We start from the raw sequence: 22,047 nt of genomic DNA on the forward strand, positions 1-22,047 counted from the left end.
ACTGAATCCTCTCCCTCAAGGCTCTCACAGTCTCTTGGGGGTAGACGGACAATAAATCGGTGTGCAAATGACTGAATAACACAGCATCGAACAGTGGGATAAGTGCTCTGGGGAAAAGCACCCGGGGTAAGGGGATGGGGAGTGACGACAGGGTGTGTGTAGCCAGGAGGCAGCGACTGAGGCTGGGCAGGGGCGGCGTCGGAAGGTGTGCGGGTGGGGGTCACCGAGGAATGACCAGCCGCAGGGAAGAGTTTGAATCTTCCTCGGGGCGCCATGGGAAGCTGCTGTTCTGCCAGTGCGTCGTGTGCGTTCCTAACTCCGGGCTTTGTCCCACTGAAATGCCCTCACCAAGCCTCTCCAGCTGCCTCTGTCGCGCTAGGATTCCGGGACGCAATGCCGGTCTCGCCAGCATTCCGAAGCCTCGCCTTTTTCCGCCGGAGTGCGGTCATCTCTCCTGCCAGATTCCCAGGATGCCCCTCTGGTCTTGGGGCTTAACTGCCTCGACGTATCCAGTTCAGGTTCTCAAACATTTACTCGGCACCCGCTATGTGGCGGGTGGCTCACCCAATCCCTGTCACCTCCCCTTCCCTATGAGGTTCCTATCATGCCCAATCTTTACAGACAGGTAAGATGAGGCTCAGAGAGGTTCAGCAACTGATCTGTGACCTCATATTTAAGGAGTGGGGGAGGCAGGGTTTGAAGGGACAGTATCTGACCCCACAAGTCCAACTCCATTCTCACCGGCCCCAAGCTGCTCCTCCCCTTAGGTAACTTGGTAATGGTATTCAGGGCCCTCCAGGCCTGCCCCTGATCTCCTTCCCCACCTTCTCTTCCACAGGGACTCTCTGCTCCCAGGGACCACCGGGACAGGCACCCTGCCCTTCGGTGCATTTCTTGCCTGTGTGATATGCCACTCGCGGCATAATGGACACACCCACAGGTGACCACCTGGGACAGGGGCATCCAAGGATGGGCCCTGCCACCACTTCTCTCTCCCCCAAGTCAGGGAAAGGCCTCGCTCTAACCAACACCCTCACCCCAGGGCCACTCAGTCATCCGGAGAACCAGGGCCCATGACTTTGGAAAAGTTGCCATATGCTAGGGTTGTGTTATCGTAAACGCAACTATTTCTCCCAGGCCTGATGATGTGGGGAAAATCATAAAGTCCTTTGCTATATACTCTTTTTTTTTTTTTTTAATTTTTTTTTTCAACATTTATTTATTTTTGGGACAGACAGAGACAGAGCATGAACGGGGGAGGGGCAGAGAGAGAGGGAGACACAGAATCGGAAACAGGCTCCAGGCTCTGAGCCATCAGCCCAGAGCCCGACGCGGGGCTCGAACTCCCGGACCGCGAGATCGTGACCTGGCTGAAGTCGGACGCTTAACCGACTGCGCCACCCAGGCGCCCCAATTTGCTATATACTCTTTACTGGCACTGACCAGTCTTAAATTTTTCCTTTTTTTTTTTTTTTTTTTTTTTGGTTTAATTCAAGATGCCAGGGCGTCCGGGTGGCTCAGTCGGTTGAGCATCAGACTCTTGTTTTCGGTTCAGGTGGTGATCTTGAGGTTTGTGGGATCGAGCTGCCAGCGCAGAGCCTGCCTGGGCTTCTCTCTCTTCCTCTCCCTCTCTTTCTCTCTCTCAAAACAAATAAATAAACTTAAAAAAAAAAAAAGATGTGATAATAGTAAATAATAACAATAGCTACTTTGTCAAGGTTGTGCAAGATGCGAGGAGCCTGCTGGCCACCTTACATACACTACCTCATTCAACCCTCCTAACAACCCCAGCACGCGGGTGTGATTATTATTCTCATCTTACAGATACAGGAACTGAATCCCAGAGAGGGAAAGCAGCTTGCCTGAGGTCACAGAGTTGATAAATGCCGCAGGCTCCAACCGCAGGTTCAAACCGCAGCTCCAACCCTGGTCTGGTGGACCTCGAGGTCTTTGATCTCAAGCTCTGCAGCCCATCCTGCCACTGGTGTTTGGGAGACGCATCACAGGTGGGGGTCGGGGGTGGAGGGGGGCAGGTGTAGTTACTGGGGCTCCTGAGAGGGGAGACGGCGACCGGGCTGCTCAGGACCCCGTGAAAACACAGGTCTCGGTGCCAGGCACATCCTGGTTCTGCGTCCTGCCCGCTGTGTGTCCTTGCTCATGTTGTTACCTTCTCTGTGCATTCATTTCCTCCCCTGTGAAATGGGATGATAGTAAGCCCTCCCTTTCCATCTGCAGTGGGAAGGAAGCACGATGATGTTCGTGATCGTGTTTTGAGGCCACGAAGCTCAGTGTCTTACTACCCACTCCCCACACTTCCAGGATGAGTGAACAGGGGGGAGAGGCTAGAGCAGCACTGGGGGAAGGGGGAGAGGAAAGTGCTGGACTGAGCCTTTTCTGTGTAGAGGGAGGCAGGTGAATGGCTTGCGCAGCCAACCTCACATGACGAGAGGAACCAACTAACTAGGTCACCTTGCAGGAGGAAAGAGCTATTCCGGGAGCTGCCTGCCGCCTCCCGGAGCAGAAGCTGCAGAATTGGGCTATTTCAGGGGCGGCACAGAGAACTCATCCGACAACACTAACTTGGATCGGGCCCCTGCCTTTGTGCCTCGGGCCATGAGAGGCCAGGTGGGCCTTGGGGGGGGGGCGGTGCGCACTGTGCTGGTGCCCTCTGTGTGGCATCGGCAGTGGCAACCTGGGACCATCACTCCACGACCTTCCCCATCCCCTGGAAACCGCCATCCCAGGCGAGGATGGCGAGTGAGGACAGCAAGACGCCAGGCTTGCATTCCCCTGCCTGGCTGCAACTCTCAGCTCTTCCGTGCGGTAATCCTATGACACGGGGCCACTTGCTTTTCCAGTCCGGGCTTGGGTCTCCCCACCTATAAAGTGTGGTGTTCCCAGTAATCCCATAACTCAATCCCAGCACTTCTGTGACTGTCTCACTCACTTCTTGGCCTGCATTAAGGGGTAACGGTGCTTATGCCCTAGGACCGTTTTGAGGATTAAAGGAGATGATGACGTAAAGCACCAAGCACAAGGTCTGGCCAGAGGAAATGCTGGACAAATGGTTATAGTTCCTAACTGGGCTTCTGGGGTATTCCATGCCGTAGTGGTAGCCGTGGGAAGGACAATGGATTGTTCTGCAGGTTTGGAAAGCAGGCTGCGCGTTGCTGGATGGGGTGGGGGGACAGGTGGAGGGAGAGATTGTGCTGCAGAAGCTGGGCTTTGGGGGCACAGGCTCTGGCTCTGTAAATGCCATAAAGAGAAGGATCCTTTTGGAAGGAACTTGGGGCTTTGACGCCAAGGACCGCCCTGTGCGAGAAGCACTCAGCTCCGTGCCGCATGTCTGTGCTCTGAGCTTCAGGTGCCTCGTCTGCAAAATTGGGGCGGAGGCATTTATCCCCGATGCTCTGGCAAGGAACAAATGAGGTCATTACCGCAAAGCCTTTGGCACAGCACTTGGCACCTAGTAGGCGCTCGAGAAACACCAGCTGTAATTTGTTCTCTCCCTTGGTGCCCACGGCGACCCCATGCAGAGAATGTTACCATCTCCACTTTGTAGATGAGGAGATAGAGGCACAGAGAGGTTAGGTAGGGTCCCCGAGGTCTCACAGGAAACAATCTTGTCAAGATTCGAATCCAGTCTAACTCTGGGACTTGTGCTTTTTGCCACTTTGCCTGGGATGTGGCAAGTACAAGAGGGAGTATATATAGACATGCAGTTACAGACGTGGGACCAGTGCCCAGCATGGCACAGTTATGTAATCAGTGGGCAGCAATGCACCTGTTGCACTTACAATTATTCATCTCATCGTGACCATCATTCCGAAGCGAACTGGAAATGATAAAGCTTGAGGGTGGCCGGTGAAGGTCGAGGGTACTCCAAGATACTAGAACAGACAGTAAGAAATCTGTCAAAAATAAGGGGCAAAAAACTAGAGTCATCAGTAGCTTCCTTGAAACGTTATCAGTTAATTGCAAAAAAAAAAAATAGGAAAAAAATGGACGTATCAAACAATGAGGGAGTGATTGGGTAAATCATGGTTGATCTCTTTGTTGGAAAATTACACACCCATTTAAAACTATGATAATCTGACTTAACATGGAAAATGTTTACTTGCAATTACTGTTAAAGGGAAAAGGCTGGTATAAAATTATATTTCTGCTCTAATTATACCTCTGTTATAAGTATCACCTGCATGTGGAGAAGAGTTGAAAGGGAACATGCAAACAGGTGATGGGTTAAATGCTGGAATCGAGGATTTCTTATTTTTTGCAATTGATTTCATAATTCAACCGTAATTTACTGAGTATTTACTAAGTGTCAGTCACCATGTGAAGCATGGTTATTAAGGTGGGTTATATTAGGATTATGCTGGCAGGAAGACTTAAAGAGAAAACAGGTTTTGCTGTCTTTTAGGATATTCTGGAGGGGGTTGGGGGAGGGAATTGAAAGCGGATGGGACGGCTTCAGGGTGTCAGGGGCCCCGATCTCTCTGTCTGGTGACTCTGCCATCCCTAAGGAGTTGTTCTTTTCCACGTGGTCCGATAGGACCCGTTCACCTTCCAGCCTGCAGGAGGAGGATGAGAACGGGAGGGCATGCCCCATCCCAGGAAACATATGACTGGCAGTGGCTCATAACCATCCCCATTCTTTTTTTCTTCTTCTCCTAATTAAAGTTTATTTATTTATTTTGAGAGAGACAGAAACAGTGTGAGTGGGGGAAGGGCAGAGAGAGAGAGAGAGTGAGAGAGAGAACCCCAAGCAGACTCCTATGTGGGGCTGTCAGCACAAAGCCCTATGGGGGCTCAAACCCACAAACCGTGAGATCATGACCAAGATCATGGTCCAAGAGTTCATGAAACCAAGAGTTGGATGCTTAACCAACTGAGCCACCCAGGCGCCCCTCATATCATCCTCGTTCTTATGCATTAGTCAGAACTTTGTCACTTGGTCACCCCAAGCTGCAAAGTAAATTGGGACATGTCGTTACTTTGGGAGGCCATGAGCCTAGCTAAAAATCCAGGCTAATGTAGAAGAAGAGAGGACGGCACCTGGGGGACCTCTTTTGCAGCATGCCAAGCTAAGTGAGTTGAGGCCACGTCCCTGAAGAACCCACTGCCCAGTGAAAGGGAAACGCATGTCAAGAAATGATTACAAGACATTCAGAGAAGTGCTGGGATTGAGTTAAGGGATTACTGGGGACAGATGGCCAACACTGTCCGGTGGGGCGTTAGCAGCTCCAACCCCTGTGAAGATTTTGCCTTCATGGGCAGCCACCCAGTTGGTACCGTGTGGCACTGAGCTCCCTCCCCAAGATCTGACAGTCCTGAGCAGGGGTGAGTGCACTCTAGACCCAAGCTGGGACCATCCAGTGTCTTCTAGGATGGTGAATGCAGTAGAGAGACACAGGATCTGGTCACAGTAGCCCTGTCCCCAGAAGGACCCTGGACCTGTCCTTCATACTGATTGTTTATTCAACTCCTCAGCCTTCGATCTGTGATGTGCCTCCATAGCCTCCCAAGAAATCCATCAATTTCCCCTCCCTCCACTTTTTGTTTTTGTTTTTGTTTTTGACTTAGAGTAGCCACCTGAGACCAAAATAAGCTGAAGTAATTCAGGGGTCAGGATAAGTTAACAAGCAGTTTTGCTGAGATTCAATTCCAAGTGGGTATTTTCCCCCAGGTGCATTGAGAAGCCAGGAGGGTTTTAAGGAGGGCAGAGGGGAAGGTTTTCCAGTCAGGGACTCAGCAGTATATAAATCTGGAAGCCTTTTACTTCTGTTAGTGGTTTATTGATTATGTAACAAAACGACCACCGGAGAAGAGAAGATACGTAACAAAGACACTGAGGGATCGGGGGCTGGCAGCCGGTGGCAGAGTTCTGGATGAGGAGGCTGGAGTTCTGCCATCCAAGGGAGACCTGGTTTCTGGGTGATCCTAAGCACACAAGGAGATGTTTTGGGATCTGTTTGTTCAATTCTAGGAGGAAAATCCTTTTTACTTAAGTAAATAAACAAAATCACAGCAATATCTATGAAAACTTTATACCATTGCTCACTCTCGGACCTGTTTAACCCTGTGGTGTAACCGTTAGCTTTTTCCTCCCCCGACCACCCTCTGCAGCCAGCCTACCTGCAGATCCGAGAGCCCAGGACAGGTGTCCGAGGCCATCCACTTCTCCCCCACCAACCTGGCCACCCGCTTGTCTGAGCCCCAGACAACTGCTTCGCCTTCTGACTGGCCTGCCTGCTGTCATATTGTCCCCTTTCAATCTATTCTCTACAAAGCAGCCAACGTGATCTCTTAAAAAGTCAGATCAAGTGAAAGAAGCCAGTCTGAAAGGGTTACATGTGTATGATTCTAACTACATGACATTCTGGAAAAGACAGAACTGTGGAGACAGTAAAAAGATCAGTGGTTTCCAGGGTTTTCATAGGGAGGGAAGGATGAACAGGTGGAGCACAGGTGAGTTTTTTTGGGCGGTGAAATTATTCTATATGATATTGTAATGGTGGAAAGATGTCATTCATTACCACATTTGTAGAGCACAGAGTAAACCTTAATGTAAACTGTGGACTTCAATTAATAATAATGGATTAATATTGGCTCATTAATTGTATCGAATGTTTCACACTAATGCATGGTGTCAATAATAGGGGAAATTGTGTATGTGTGTGTATGTGTGTGTGTGTTGGGGGTACAAGGGTATATGGGAATTCTCTGTACTTTCCCCTTAAGTTTTTAAGTGCCTGGGTGGTGCAGTCAGTTACGTGTCCAACTCTTGACCTCTGCTCAGGTCATGATCTCATGGTTCGTGGGCTCTGCACTCACAGTATGGAGTCTACTTGGAATTCTGTCTCTCCTTCTTTCTCTGTCCCTCCCCCGCTCGCGCGCACGCGCGTGTGTGTGTGTGTGTGTGTATGCACGTGCACATGCTCTCTCTCCCTCAAAAATAATGTTTAAAAAAAAAAAAAAACTACTCTAAACCTAGAACCTAGAACTACCTTAAAAAATAAAGCCTAAGGGCACCTGGCTGGCTCAGTCGGTTGTGTCTGACTCTTGGTTTCAGCTCAGATCATGATCTCACAGTTCGCTGGTTCGAGCCCTGCATCGGGCCCTGCAGCTGCCAGCATGGAGCCTGCTTGGGATTCTCTCTCTCTCTCTGTTTCCCACCTCCCACCCCCCCGCTTGTGCTGTCTCTGTCTCTCTCAAAATAAATAAATGTAAAAAAAAAATAATAATAAAGCCTATTAACTTTAAAAAGTCAGATCATGCCATTTCCCTGTTTAGAACTCTCCAGCTGCTTCTATCATATTTTGAAACAAATAATAAATTATAAAAAATAATACAACTCTATGGAGAACAAACTGAGGATTACTGGAGGGGTTGTGGGAGGGGGGATGGGCTAATTGGGTAAGGGGCACTAAGGAATCTACTCCTGAAATCATTGTTGCCCTATATGCTAACTAATTTGGATGTTAATTTAAAAAAAATAAAAAATAAAACAAGTAAAAAAAAAAAAAAAAAAAAGAAGATAATTTTAGCACCAAACCAGGCCTTTGGGATTTTGCTTATTTCAGTTCATTCAATAAACATTCACTGTGTACCTATGTTATAAAAATATTGTGTTGGCTACTTAAATCAGTGAGGGGAAAGTACAAAGATAAATAAAAAATGTACTTTGAGATAAAAATAATAATAATAAAACTCTTCCTCTGGCTGATGAAGCTTCCAAGATGTGGTCCCTTCCTCACTGTCTCCCTTCACTAACCAATACTCCAGCTGCACTGGGTTTCCCTCTGTTCCCCAAACATGCTCAGTTGATTCCCCTGTGAGGGTCTTTGCATTTGCTGTTTCTTTTGTCTAGATGCTCTACCCCTGATGTTCAGATGGCTGGTTTCCTCTTATCATTCGGGACTGGGTTAATATGTCAACTCCTTAGAAGGCTGTTAACAACCAGTCAACTGCTTGCCATAGAACCCTCTTTTACTTCTTTGCATGAATTACTGGCTGATGTTTTTCTTGCATGCGCATTTTTGTCTTTGTTTAGTGTCTGGATCCCCACTAGAACGTAGTTGCCCTGGGAACAGGGGTCTTTTCTCCCTTTTCCATTGCTTTATCCCCAGCTCCTAGAACAGTGCCTGGCATATCAAAGCTGCTCAATAGATACTTGTTGAATGAATGAATGAATGAATGAGCAAACGAATGGATGAATTTGTTGAAACCCACATAGGGTTAGGCCTGAGCTGGCTCCTGGTTCCTGCGGAAGCCATGGCTCATGACCCCTGGCATCTCACAGTTTAATATACGAAGATTTATACTGAACATCCAGAACAAAATATGGAGTGGTTAGCATGGCCATGGAGTCAGATAGTCTGGGTTCAAGTCCTGGCTCTGGTCCATAATAGCTGTGGTCTATAAACCACTCAGAAATGTTCCTAGAGCATATTACATACTTAACAAATGTTAGTCATCGCTTCTCTGAGCCTCAGTTTCCTCAATTTTCAAGCAGGGAAAACAGCACACAGCTTTGCAGAGTTAGAAAGAAGACCAAATACATGTGTATATGTAAAGCACGAACACAGTGGCCAGATGCGTAAGTGGACAATAAATGTTAGTTTCTCTCTTTCCTCATATCCATTACCCATGTGAGCCGCAGAGATGGCCTCCTACCCCCCAGCCGTGGTCAGGGCCCCTCCCTGCTAAACAGTCCTTTACTCTTCCAACGGCCTCTAGCTGAGGTCAAAATTTGGGACACCCCAGGATATTTTAAATTATATTTTTAAGTGTTTCTTATTTTTGAGAGAGAGAGAAAGAGAGAGAGAGAGAATGAGTGGGGGAGGGGCAGAGAGAGAGAAAGGGAGTCACAGAATCCAAAGTAGGTGCCAGGTTCTGAGCTGTCAGCACAGAGCCCAACATGCGGCTCGAACTCACGAGCTGTGAGATCATGACCTGAGCTGATGAAGTCAGACACTTAACCGACTGAGCCACCCAGGTGCCCCCACCCCAGGCTATTTTACCTGCCCCTTTTTCTGCCATTTCTCTAAGTTTTTTGTTTTTTTGTTTTTGGAGACAGAGAGAAAGGTATGGAGAGATAGAGTACGAACAGGGGAGGGGCAGAGAGAGAGGGGGAGAGAGAAAGAATCCCAGGCAGGCTCTGCATTGTCAGAACGAAGCCCCACATGGGGCTCGAACCCACAAACTATGAGATCATGACCTGAGCCGAAGTCAGATGCTCAACTGACTGAACCATCCAGGCGTCCCTCTTTGTAACACTCAGGTTAATAATAAACTAGTCTACAGCCATTTTTGGAGATGGTATCCCTGTCTTGTAGACGCAATGCACTTTCGTATACTAAGGGTTCTGAGAAAGCCTTCAGGAAAGAAATCTGTTTAACCTTGTTCAATCCAGAATTTTCCAAATGAGTTTGACTGTGAAACCCTATTAATATCCCACAGAACATGCTTGTGTTTCCGGAACACCCTTTGCAGTTTCCTGCCTGTACACTCTGCATAGGTTGGTCGTGCTTTCCCACAAAGGCTTCCTCCCCAGCAAAATGGACTAATCCCTGGAGGCCCACATTGGAGCCCTCTCCTCTGTCTGGTAGGGTGAGGCCCTCCTCTGGGCCTCAGCTCGGTGTGCATGCCCCTGCTCTAGCCCTCTCACCCCAGCATGCAGGCGCCCCTCCCAGGCTGCTGGCTCCCACCCCCAACACCCCAGTGTCTGCCTCCCTGCTCCCCTTTCCTCTGCCCTCCAGCCCATTTCCGTCCTCTTATCTGTCCTCTGTTCTTGGAGAAACATCAAAAACACCTCCTCTGAGAACCTCTTTTGTATGCTCCCGTCAAGAAAAATTTCTCTTTTCCTCATGCTCTTAGAGTTAAAGCTCCGGGAGGGTAAGACCCATATTTTTAATTTCTCCATAGTGCTTTGCATTTAGTAGGTGCTCGGCAGGTGCGTGTTTATTCATACCTTCGGTCAGTATGTATGAAACACCTGTTATGCATCTTCTGCTGAGTGTTGGGGATATAATGGGAAACAAGACAGACATGGAAGGCAGTAAGGGAAGTGGGAAAAATCAAGGACTCTGGAACAGACAGCTTGGGTTCCAATCCTGGTTCCACCAGTTTTAGCTGTGCATCCTGGGCAGGTTCCTGGACCTCTCTGGGTTTCAGTTTCCTCACTCTTCAAACAGGAAAGATATAGATCTATCTCAAGGGGTTACTGTGAGGATTGAATGAGATGATAAAGGCAAAGTGCTTAGAATATTACCCAGCACATAGTAAGGCCTGTACGCACGTTGGCTATTATTGTAATACAAGTTTTTTTTTTTGCCTTGCAGAGATTGCTGTCTTCGGGGAAGACAGACACTGAAAAACTAATTATACAAATAACTACCTGTTTCTGAGATGTATCAGGAAGGAAAAGGAAAGTGCACAATGGGGGTATGAAACAGATGGCCCGGACTTGTCCGGAGGGTCAAGGATAGGTCACATCTCACGGGATATGACATCTAAAGCCAAGACCGAGGAAGCGCAGGAGACGCCAGGCCAAGCGGGAATTGAAGGGTGTTGCACGCAGAGGGAAGAGCATGTGCAAAGCCGCAGGAGGGAGCTCGGCATTTTGGAGGGACTCAGAGGAGGGCAGAGCGATGGAAGCGCAGAGAACAGGGGGGCAGAGGTAGAGGTGAGTGTGCAGGGTGGGGCGGGTCACGTGGGCCTTGCGGCTTCATCCGCGGAGGTTGGGAAGCCTTTGGGGGTTTTGATTAGGGCGGTGATCGTAACAAACCGTTCCAGAGACTGGTGGAGAACCCCAGTGGGAGACTAGTCTCTGGTGCTTATGTTGGGGTGTAGGCTGTGGGGAAAGAGATGCATGTGTTAGTGAGCGGTTCGGAGATCAGAGAGCGGTCGAGAAGGCGCGCCCCATCAGACTGGGAGCAGGGGCAGAGAGACGCGGCGCCGATGCGTGTAGATTCTCCATCCGAGCACCTGGAGAAGGGAAAATGGTTCCGCTCACATGCGGAGGGACGTGATGACCCCAGTCTGAGCTGGCGGGCGCAATGGGGTTAATAGTTTAAGGGGAGTAAAAAGAATACGTCGAGCCAAATCGTGGCGTATGAACGATATAAAGGTAGGGGAAGTAATCATAGGCTGAGAAGAGACTTTGGGTTGGGGAGTCTGTTCCTTTGTTTCATGGAAAATAGGCTGCAGATGGAGGTTGTTTGAGTAGAGAGATGTGCCTGGGGAGCTTGGCTGGGGTTTCGGCCCACAGCAGCTCCCAGTAGACTGGGGCTCTTACCAGCCCTGGAAATGGGTGGAGAATCTGGACAGGAACCACAGTGCAGACATGCTCTGGCGTCACTTACGTGATTTCACTCACTCACTCACTCACTCATTCACTCCACAAACATTTGTTGTTTATTTTTCTATCAATGTTCTAGGGCTGAGGCATTTAAAGGATCCAAAACTCCCTTAGCTTCTGCCAGAGGAGACACCTGATAAACACATCAGCGTGTAACGAATCTCAGGTCAACTGCTACGAAGGAAAAGAAAGGAGGGTCCCAGACTGGAAAGTGACAAGAAAGGCTCTCTGAGTCGAGGGGAGAGGCGTTTGAGTCTGTCTGAAGGAGAGGCATCTGAGTTTCAATAAAACCACTGAGAAATCACAGATTGCTGATTTGGAAGTCTATGTAAGGGTACCTTCTTGTTTTTTGTCATCTTTAAATATATATTATTAGATAACTGGCAAGCATATTAAATAACGGACATAAATATTAAATAACTGATGCAAATATGAAAACTTAGTAGAATATGAAGTAAAAGCCTTAAAAATGAACAATGAAATCAATGAAGAAAATTGTAACCAAAAAATTTCAGATCATTCCCAAAGCAGTACCCATCCCTAAGAGGGATGGGTCAGTGTGAAAAGCAGGTGTGCAGAGGCTCCCGGAATCTTTCATGATCCACTTAACATGAAGGAGTGGATCACATGGACACGATATGAGAAAAAAAATTCGATTTTTTTGTAAGCTTGATGCAAATTACTGAACTGACTGGGAGAACCTAAAAGGTGTTGGGGCACCTGGGTGGCTCAGTCGGTTAAGCATCTGACTTCGGCTCAGGTCATGGTCTCGCAGTTCGTGGGTTCGAGCCCCAAGTCAGGCTCCGTGCTGACAACTCGGAGCCCGGAGCCTGCCTCGGATTCTGTGTCTCCCCCTCTCTCTGCCCCTCCCCCTCTCTCTGCCCCTCCCCCTCTCTCTGCCCCTCCCCCTCTCTCTGCCCCTCCCCTGCTCGCACTCTCTATTTCAAAAATAAAGAAACATTGGGGCACCTGGGTGGCTCAGTCGGTTAAGCGGCCGACTTTGGCTCAGGTCATGATCTCACGGTCCGCGAGTTCGAGCCCCGCGTCGGGCTCTGTGCTGACAGCTCAGAGCCCGGAGCCTGTTTCGGATTCTGTGTCTCCCTCCCTCTCTGCCCCGCTCGCACTCTGTCTCTCTTTCAAAAATAAAGAAGCCTTAAAATTTTAAAAAAAAAATAAAGGGTGTGTTGTGCCCCTATGAAAGGACATGGATGGCAAACAGTAATGAGTGTCATCAATGAACAGAGGACTTAGGATTAGACGCTTGCACAAGAAGCCTTCAGGTGTCCCGAAAGAAACTTGACAGAAGTTTTCCTGAGTTTGAGAACAATCCTGAAAATTTACACAACGTGGCTATTTGTGAAACGGGAAGAAACTTTCCTGAATTATCAACACCATTTTTCGTCCATGCTGGAGAATACACCGTGCTGGAGGGAGAAAGCTGAATCGTCTCTTTCTTCTTGGTATGGAAACACAGACATACAAAATCGCTGTCGTGAGTGTGAAGGGGCAACCAAAGAAAATGCAGCCCCAAATGTAGGAAATAGTAAAGGAATGTCAGATGGGCAATTTAAAATAATATTGCGTACTTTTCTGGATTCTGAGACTTTTGAGCTATCGGTCAGCTGTTAAAATTTGATAATCTGTTGTGATTTATTCTCTCATTATGAATACATCTTCTTACACTTAAATTCATTAGCTATTGCTGTCATCCTGCCATAATGCCCCCAAACTCAGTGGCTTGCAACTATAATTATGTATTTATGTAGGTCTGCAGATCTGCTGGGGCCCTTCAGCTCTAGGCTAGAGCAGCTGTGGTCAGATGATCTGTGACAGGCTCAGGGGGACGGCTCAGCTCCAAGGGTCTCAGCTTCCACCTGGGACCAGTGTGCTAACCGAGAAATGTCCTTCTTGTGATGATGGCAAGCAAAGCGGCCTTAGAAATGGCATGCTGTCACTTCCACCCCACTCCATTGGTCAAAGCAAGTCATGTGGCCAAGTCCAGTGTCAAGAACCATGGAAATATATTCTGCCCCTTTAGTGGCCAGACCTGCAAAGTCACAAGGCAGAAATGTATACACAAGGAGAGGTGAAGAATTGGGCCCAATAATGCAATCTCCTATTCAGACTCATTTTATACTTGTCGTTTCATAATCTTTATCTGAAAGAGCTCCTCTCCCCAAAATGTGCAGACCTCAGCCTTCCAAAAAACTTGGACCTCTCCCTGGTGGCTGTGTTCTTTTGATGGTGCCCACAGTAGCTGCAGGGTGACCGCTGTAACAATGCAAGTAACATTCGAACATTCTGCAAGTAAGGGCTTCATTAGTCCTTTAAAATCCTCGATACCACAGAGTCCTGTTGAATTCAAAGTCCATTTACATCATTTTAATCCATTTCATTCATCAATGACAGAAAAGGAAGGGCTGTTAGATTCTTTAAATAAAATTTCAATTGTCATAAGTCCTTAAATGCTGGCAAAAAAAAGTGGTGATAGTAACTTGTAGAGGTAACTATATTTAAATTTTTCGATGGGGTCGCTCATGGGTAGCTCAGTCAGTTAAGCATCTGACTTTGGCTCAGGTCATGATCTCACGGTTTGTGAGGTCAAAGCCCACGTCAGGCTCTGTGCTGACAGCTGGGAGCCTGGAGCCTGCTTTAGGTTCTGTGTGTGTGTGTGTCTCTCTCTCTGTCCCTCCCTTACCCCCCCCCCCCTCAAAAATAAATAAACATTAAAAATATTTTTTAAAGTTTCAATTGGGAATTTTGTGTAGCTGTTGCAAATACAAAATCTGATCTAAAAATTTATGTTCACAGAAGCAAGCTCAAATCTCTGAGTAAAAACCTTGAAAAATTTTTATTTGAAAGGTGTTTACAAATCCAACATTTAGTGTCTTTGCTAACTGTTTTTTCAAGGGGATCCTAGGTGACAGAAATAAATGATCCTAACCCTTGGCTTGTGATACACCGTTAATGTTTGTCCATGTATATTACGCTTGGTTTAGTTATTTGTAGTAACATCACATGTTACCCAAAACCAAAGCCAGAATTTTGGCTATACTCTACGAGTAGCATAAATTCCCTCATCCCATCCTCTGTCTGACCCAGTACCACGTTTTGACTTTCATGGAGCTGGATGCTTCTGCCTTTGTGGGCCTCTTCCTACACACACACACACACACACACATATACGTTTATTATATAACTGCATTGATATAAAGAATATATTTATATTATACATTATGCTTTGACCTTTGCTTCTGATTTAAAGGAAATTTAAACATTTCAACGGGTGCTACAAATATTATGGACTTAAGGCACCGAGTCCACTATGCGCAATGGATAACCCGGCCCTACTCCCCCTAGTGAGGTGCCAATCGCTCTGGATCCTGCGCTCGTCATTCCTTGTTTTCCTTTTTCGTATCATAATTTATTGCAACTATATATGTTCCTTTAAAAAATTATTAAAAAAATTTTTTAACGTTTATTCATTTTTGAGAACAGAGCGTGAGCGGGGGAGGGGCAGAGAGAGAGGGAGACCCAGAGTCTGAAGCAGACTCCAGTCTGAAGCAGACTCCAGGCTCTGATCTGTCAGCACAGAGCCTGACAGGGGGCTCGAACTCACTGACTGTGAGATCACAACCTAAGCCGAAGGAGGACACTCAACCGACTGAGCCACGCAGGCACCCCTAACGAATCATTTTTTAATATTTATTCATTTATTTTGAGAGAGAGAGAGCAGGGGAGGGGTAGATAGAGAGGGAGCAGTGCCCAACATGGAGCTTGATCTCACGAACTGTGGGACCATGACGTGACCATGACTCCAAAACCAGGAGTCAGATGCTTAACCAACTGAGCCACCCAGGCGCCCCTAGAATCCTTTTCATATTAGTCGTTTTTAACTTTACGAAAGGCTATTATATTGCATATAATCTTTTGAGATTTACTTTTCTTGCTGAATGTCAAATTGGTAAGATTAATTTATATTTAAGAATGTCCCTGGAGCTCATTTATTTTGACTGCTGTCTCTTGTATATCATGTGTGAGCATTTCACACTTCATTCACCACTCTTCCATTGATGGGCATTTGAAATGGACATTTCCCAGCATTTCCCACAGGAACAAAAAACTGGAATATTTCAATGGCTCATAGCACTAAGAAGTTCTCATTCTGGGAGGCTGAGGGTCGGCTGTAGCTCTACTGGGAAAGAATCTTTGCCAACAGGGAGACCTGGCAAAGGTGAAGAAGGGATGAACGATTATGAATAAGTAATGCCATTGATCCCAGATGGTTTCCAGGCTTTACTACGTAGATATACGGGTAAAGTTGCTGGGTCATAAGCTCTGTAAATGCTCAGCTTCAGAAGATGATGCCAGACTTTTCCACAGTGGTTTCACCGGTTTACATGCCTGCCAACAATGTGCAGAAGGTCCTAGGGATCCACACCCCTTCCCACACCCGGGATTATCAGACTTTTAACGACTACAAATCGAAGGGATGTAAAATGGTGTTTTGCTGAGGCTTTGATTTGCATTTTCCTGATCCCTAACAATGTTTGGCATCTCTTCACACTGGCTATCTGTGTTTCTTCCTCTCTGAAACATCTTGCTTATAGTCTTTGTCCTCTTTTCTTGGTTGTTGTTATTGTGTTGTTTTTCTTACTGATTTGTAGTTCTTTTTTTTTCTAATTTTTAAAATTTATTTTGAAAGAGTGAGAGAAAGCGAGTAGGGAGGGGCAGCGAGAGAGGGAGAGAGAGAGAGAATCTCAAGCGGGTTCTACACTGTCAGTGCGGAGCCCGATGCAAGGCTGGAACCCACAAACCACAAGATCACGATCTAAGCCGAAAGCACAAGTTGGTCACTTAACCACCTGAGGTACCCGGGTGCTCTTGATTTGTAGTTCTTTATGTATTCTTCATACTATTCCCTTGTGGCTTAGGTTGTTTTGTCCTATCTCATAACTTGCTTTTCACTTCCCTTAAGATGGCTTTCCTTTCTAAGTTCTTAACTTTTTTTTTTAAATTTATTTGTTTTATTAGTTTTCTTTATTGTTGAGGCAGAGAGAGACAGAGCACGAGTGAGGGAGGGGCAGAGAGAGAGGGAGACAGAATCCGAAGCAGGCTCCAGCCTCGGAGCTGTCAGCACAGAGCCCTATGCAGGGCCCAAACTTATGAACCATGAGATCATGACCTGAGCCGAAGTCACACGCTCAACCGCCTGAGCCACCCAGGCGCCCCTAAGTTCTTAACTTTAAGACAGTCAAGTTTTCCAATCTTCTATTTTTTGGTAAATGTTTCTGGGGCCTTATTTCAGAAATCTTTCTCTACCCCAAACTCTAAAAGATATTTGCCTCTATTTCTACTGAGAGTTTTAAAGTCTTCTTTTTGAAGTGTAGGCCCTTAATCCACATAAAGCTATCTCTTTATATGCTGTGAAGTAATTTTTTCCAGGCTCCATTTACTGTACCCTCTTTCTTTATTCACCATGATGTGCCATGTCTGCTTTATCCCGAAGTCCCATATATGTGTGGGTGTGGCTCTGGGTCTCTCTATTCCTTCTTATGGGCCCGTCTGTCCCCATGCAGTACCATACTGCCTTCATAGCATATAGCTTCAGAGGAAGGCCTGATTTCTGATGGGGCAAGTCCTTCTTCCCGGCTCTTCTTGGAAACGTCCAGTAGCACAGCAGGGCACCTGACCTGGGGTGGGAGGGGGGTTGGATAGTCTCCTAAATGGTGAGGGATTCAGAATCCAATCCCCATTGCATCCTAACTCTGCTCCTTCTGGGTGACTGGCCGCAGGCATGTCAATTTCCTTTTTGAGGCTTGGCTTTCTGTGTATAAACTGAGTGTAACGATGCTACCCAAAGATGTTCGGAGGGTCAGATAAAACCACAGGAACCTGGCACCTGTTCATTGGCCCCGAGTGTCTGTGAGATGGAGCCCAGAGATGCTAACTGGCATGTTCAAGGTCACACGACTAGATTGACCGCATGCTGCCTTCTCCACCACCAGAATTCAAAGATAGGTGATTTCTAACTAAGTCAGTCTTCTCAGTTTCTTTCTTCTGTTCTCCTACCCTGCCCCCCACAAAAAAATCCATTTCTAAAAGCTCATGGCACACCGTAGTTCCCAATGACCCCATCTGCTTTGGCTCTTTCTTATCTGATGGGAACAGAGTGAACTGGATAAGCGTCTCTCTAACAATGTTGGAGAGGAAGCCAGGTTTATTTAAAATCCAACTTTTTATGGCCCTGTTACCATTGGCTGAGCCATGGCTCAGTGCATCCAAAAGCAACCAGGTCTGGGCGTGGCTTCCAGGAGGATCCCTGGGCTGGCAGCAAAGCACCCCTGGAATTTGGGAATCAGGAATCATGGAAATCACAATGGCCTTGAGGGTTAATCACTAAAACCAGTCCTTGAGACAAGGCCCTTGTCTGTGTTCTCCCTCTGTCTCTCTTGATCTCACCACAGCCCCACTCTGCTTCATGGCCTATGCTCATGAATGAATGAACATAAAGAAATGCAGAACCACCTGGAAGAGACAGTTTGACCTCATTCCAAAGACACTAACACAGCCAGAGAAAAGGTGTGCAGCTCACCAGCCGATTTGGTGAAGTCTTACGAAGAGAAAGCGTTCAGAAGAGAGTATGAGCGTATTAAAAGTTGCAAGAATTAAAGTGTGTAACTGACTCAGAAACTGATGGAGAGATCAATGGAAGGGAATAGAATCCACAGACAGACCTAGACATATAGGAAATTTGGTACACGATAAAGGTGGCATTTCACATATGTGACAGGATATTACACATTTAAGGGCAAATGATGGACCATCTGGGAAAAAAAATCCAGCTGTGCCCCTAACTCATAGCATAGACTAAAATAAATTCCAGGTGCATCCAAAATGTGTAAATGAAAACCAAAACAATAATAGAAGAAACTATCAGAGAATATTTGTTCTTTGGAATCACAGAGCAGAGAAATTCTTTCCACGACGTGACACAAATCCCAGAAGTTATCAAGAAAAAGATGGACAGAAAGAAAAAAAAAAAAAAAAAAAAAAGAAAAGAAAAAAGGGGCGCCTGGGTGGCGCAGTCGGTTAAGCGTCCGACTTCAGCCAGGTCACGATCTCACGGTCCGTGAGTTCGAGCCCCGCGTCGGGCTCTGGGCTGATGGCTCAGAGCCTGGAGCCTGTTTCCGATTCTGTGTCTCCCTCTCTCTCTGCCCCTCCCCCGTTCATGCTCTGTCTCTCTCTGTCCCAAAAATAAATAAACGTGGAAAAAAAAAAAAAAAAGAAAAAAGAAAAAGATGGACAGATCTGACCGCATAAATATTTTTTAACTTCTATAGGGGGAAAAAGCATACACAAAGCAAATGACACACTAAACTGAAGAAAATAATTGATTCCTTTCCATATGACTGATGAGGACTAAGAAGGTGATACTCAAAGAACTCTTATAAACCAAAATTTTTTAAAAGTACAAAGGATGGGGCACCTGGGTGGCTCAGTTGGCTAGGCATCAGACTTCGGCTTAGGTCATGATCTCACAGTTCGTGGGTTCAAGCCCCGCGTTGGGCTCTGTGCTGACAGCTCAGAGCCTGGAGCCTGCTTGGGATTCTGTGTCTCCCTCTCTCTGCTCCTGTCCTGCTCACGCTCTGTCTCTCTCAAAAATAAAATAGACATTAAAAAAATTTTTTTAAGTACAAAGGAAGAAAAGTGAGAAAGAAAAAGATGAGTAAGAAAAATAGGCACATAACACGAGAAAATACAGTTTACAGAAAATGACATTCAAGTGGCCAAAAAAAACCCACACGAAGTGATGCTTGAATCCACACACACAAAAAACTGATCCAAATGAAAACAACGTGATGATATTTTTCATGTATCAGATTGGCAAAAATGAAAGGGTACCCAGTGTTGAGGCACAGTGTCTGTAGTTCCTCTCCTAAAATGCAAACGGACACATTATTTTGGAGAGAAATTTATCAATTTCTTTTTTTTTTTAAGTTCTTGTTTATTTACTTATTCTGAGAGACAGAAAGGCAGGGCAGGGGCAGAAAGAGGGAGAGAGAGAATCCCGCAGCCTCCGCACTTTCAGCCCAGAGTCCGATGCGGGGCTTGACCTCAGGAACTGTGAGATCATGACCTGAGCAGAAATCAAGAGTTGGATGCTTAACCGACTGAGCCACCCAGGTACCCCAGAAATTCATCAATTTCTATCAAGACTTTATATTTATATTATGACTTTGATCTAGTTAACTCTGTCTTTGAGAATTTCTTTTAAAGAAACACTGGCAAGAGGGAGCAAAGAACAGGATGCTCTTTGCAGCATTGTTTGTAATAACCAAAGACTGGAAATGCATATGTATCAGCAGAGGATTGAGGAATTTATGGTATGTCCATATTGTATAGCTGGTAAAGAATGAGAGAGACCTATCTACTTGTGCCAATGTGGAAAGAGGCCCACAACCTAGTTTTCTATTTAAAAAAAAATTTTTTTTTTACATTTTTTATTTTTGAGAGACAGAGCGAGACAGAGCACAAGTGGGGGAGGGGCAGAAAGAGAGGGAGACACAGAATCTGAAACAGGCTCCAGGCTCTGAGCTGTCAGCACAGAGCCCAAAGCGGGGCTCAAACTCACGAACCGTGAGATCATGACTGAGCCACCCAGGCGCCCCTTAGTTTTCTATTTTGGAAAAAAACAAGCTGAGGGTCTCCTGGCTGGCTCAGTTGGTGGAGTGTGTGCCTGTTGACCTCAGGGTTGTGGGTTCGAGCCCCACGTTGAGCATAGAGATTACTTACAAATAAAATCTTGAGGTTCCTGGGTAGCTCAGTCAGGTGGCTCAGCGTGCACTCTTTCTTTCTCTCTCTCTCTCAAAATAAATAAATTTAAAAAATAAAATCTTAAAAAAAATCTCAAGTTGAATAGCATATTATTACCTATATGTGTAATATTCTCATACAGATAATATATTATAACATGTGTATTCAAATGCTGTAACTTTTTAAATTTACATTTTTATTTTTTATTACAAAACTTCTTAATGTTTATTTATTTTTGAGAGAGCACAAGTGGGGGAGCAGAGAGAGGGTGACAGAGGATCTAAAGCGGGCCCTGCGCTGACAGGCTGACAGCAGCGAGCCTGATGGGGGACTCGAACTCACGAACCGCAAGATCATGACCTGAGCCAAAGTTGGACGCTCAAACGACTGAGCCGCCCAGGTGCCCCTTAATTTATGTTTTTAAAATGATCTCTCACTCTCTCCATACACATTTGTATAAAACAGACACACATATGTATGTATATAATTATACATAATTATATGTGATTGCATAGATCTGAAAATATACACACCAAAATGTTAATGATTTAGACAACAAAAGTTGAAATGCACATTTTCTATGTCACTTAAAATTTTTTCAGCGAGCACACAATACTTTCACAGCAATGTTAAAAAACAATCTTATTAAAAATAGTTAAACTGACATTTTGGCCTAATATATCATTGTTTGTGAGTTGGTTACTAAACGTCTGCCTCTGAGGACACACTCCCAATCTGCTAACAAGTAGGGCTTTCTGCTGGGTCCTGTTTCCTTCTCCTGGCTTTAGAGACTTCCCACCAAGAACCCTGGCTTCCTTCTGGAGCTAGAATTTGCAAGGACTGCCCTTTATCCTGAGAGAGCCAGAGAAGCCACTTGTGTTCGCCCAGGACTCGCTGGGGCACAGTAAATGCAGCCCAAGTACACATCCTTAGCATTAAGGCAAAAGAACCCGTAGCAATTCAGTTCCTTTGTTGGGTCAGCCTTTCCCAGAGCTGGTAATAGCAGCAGGCTCCCCTTCCCACCCCGGCCTGGGAGCTGCCCCAGGGCAGATACTAGTCCCACTGTTGTCTGTATTCCTAGGAGCCAGCACAGAAAAGGTAACTTGACCTATTGTATTAACACATACATTAAGGAGGACTTGCCCACCGGGCAGGTGGTGACGCCTGGCTATCAATGGGCCTGTGCAAGTGAGAAAAGATGTTAGCAGAGTGCGTCCACCTCCCTTTCTGCCTCTGCTGCCTCCATGGCACCCGTGAAAAAGCTTGTGGTGCAGAGGGCAAAGAAAAGAAACAAAGTTTACCCTGGACTGCACCCACCCTGGAGAAGACGGAATCGTGGATGCGGCCAATTTTAAGGAGTTTCTTCAAGAGAGAATCAAAGCGAACGGCGAAGCTGGGAATCTTAGTGGAGGGGTTGTCACCACTGAAAGGAGCAGGAGCAAGATTACTGTCACTTCTGATTTGACCTTGAGCAGGTGGTTAAAGGGTGTGGAGAGGTGCACACTTCAGTTAGTGACTATTTTACTTCAAAAAGTGTGACCGTTTTACCTGGTGCTTTTCTCGGAGATTCAGGTATAGAAATGTTGGGACTTCTACTCCCTGGGAGCAAAACCGGTGACTTCTTTGAGGTTCTCTTCTTGTAGGAACACGGCAGGGTCGATAAAAATGCAGGGTTCTGGGGCATTTGCTTCACCTTTTGATTACAAAGTACTTGATGCACTTCGTAATTTGCATACCATGCAATTACTGTGTATGGTAATCCGTTTTTCTTCCTGTAGAAACAAAATGTCCTTTTCTGCCGCTGCGGATTCTCTTCCGGAAAGAATTTGGAGAGCGCTTGTGGAAGTCCCAGGTTTTAAAAGTAAAAG

General features: G+C 46.2%; 1 long non-coding RNA gene across 1 annotated transcript; it reads left to right on the top strand.

Moving 5' to 3' along the window:
• The first annotated feature begins 2,807 nt into the window (after positions 1-2,807).
• Positions 2,808-21,587, top strand: LOC115521581. Its single transcript, XR_003971111.1, has 3 exons — positions 2,808-2,818; positions 5,414-5,419; positions 21,476-21,587. It is a non-coding gene; the product is annotated as an uncharacterized LOC115521581 (long non-coding RNA).
• Positions 21,588-22,047: the final 460 nt, after the last annotated feature.

Source organism: Lynx canadensis, chromosome C1 (assembly GCF_007474595.2).
Source record: "Lynx canadensis isolate LIC74 chromosome C1, mLynCan4.pri.v2, whole genome shotgun sequence".
In the NCBI taxonomy this organism is placed as follows: Eukaryota; Metazoa; Chordata; class Mammalia; order Carnivora; family Felidae; genus Lynx; species Lynx canadensis.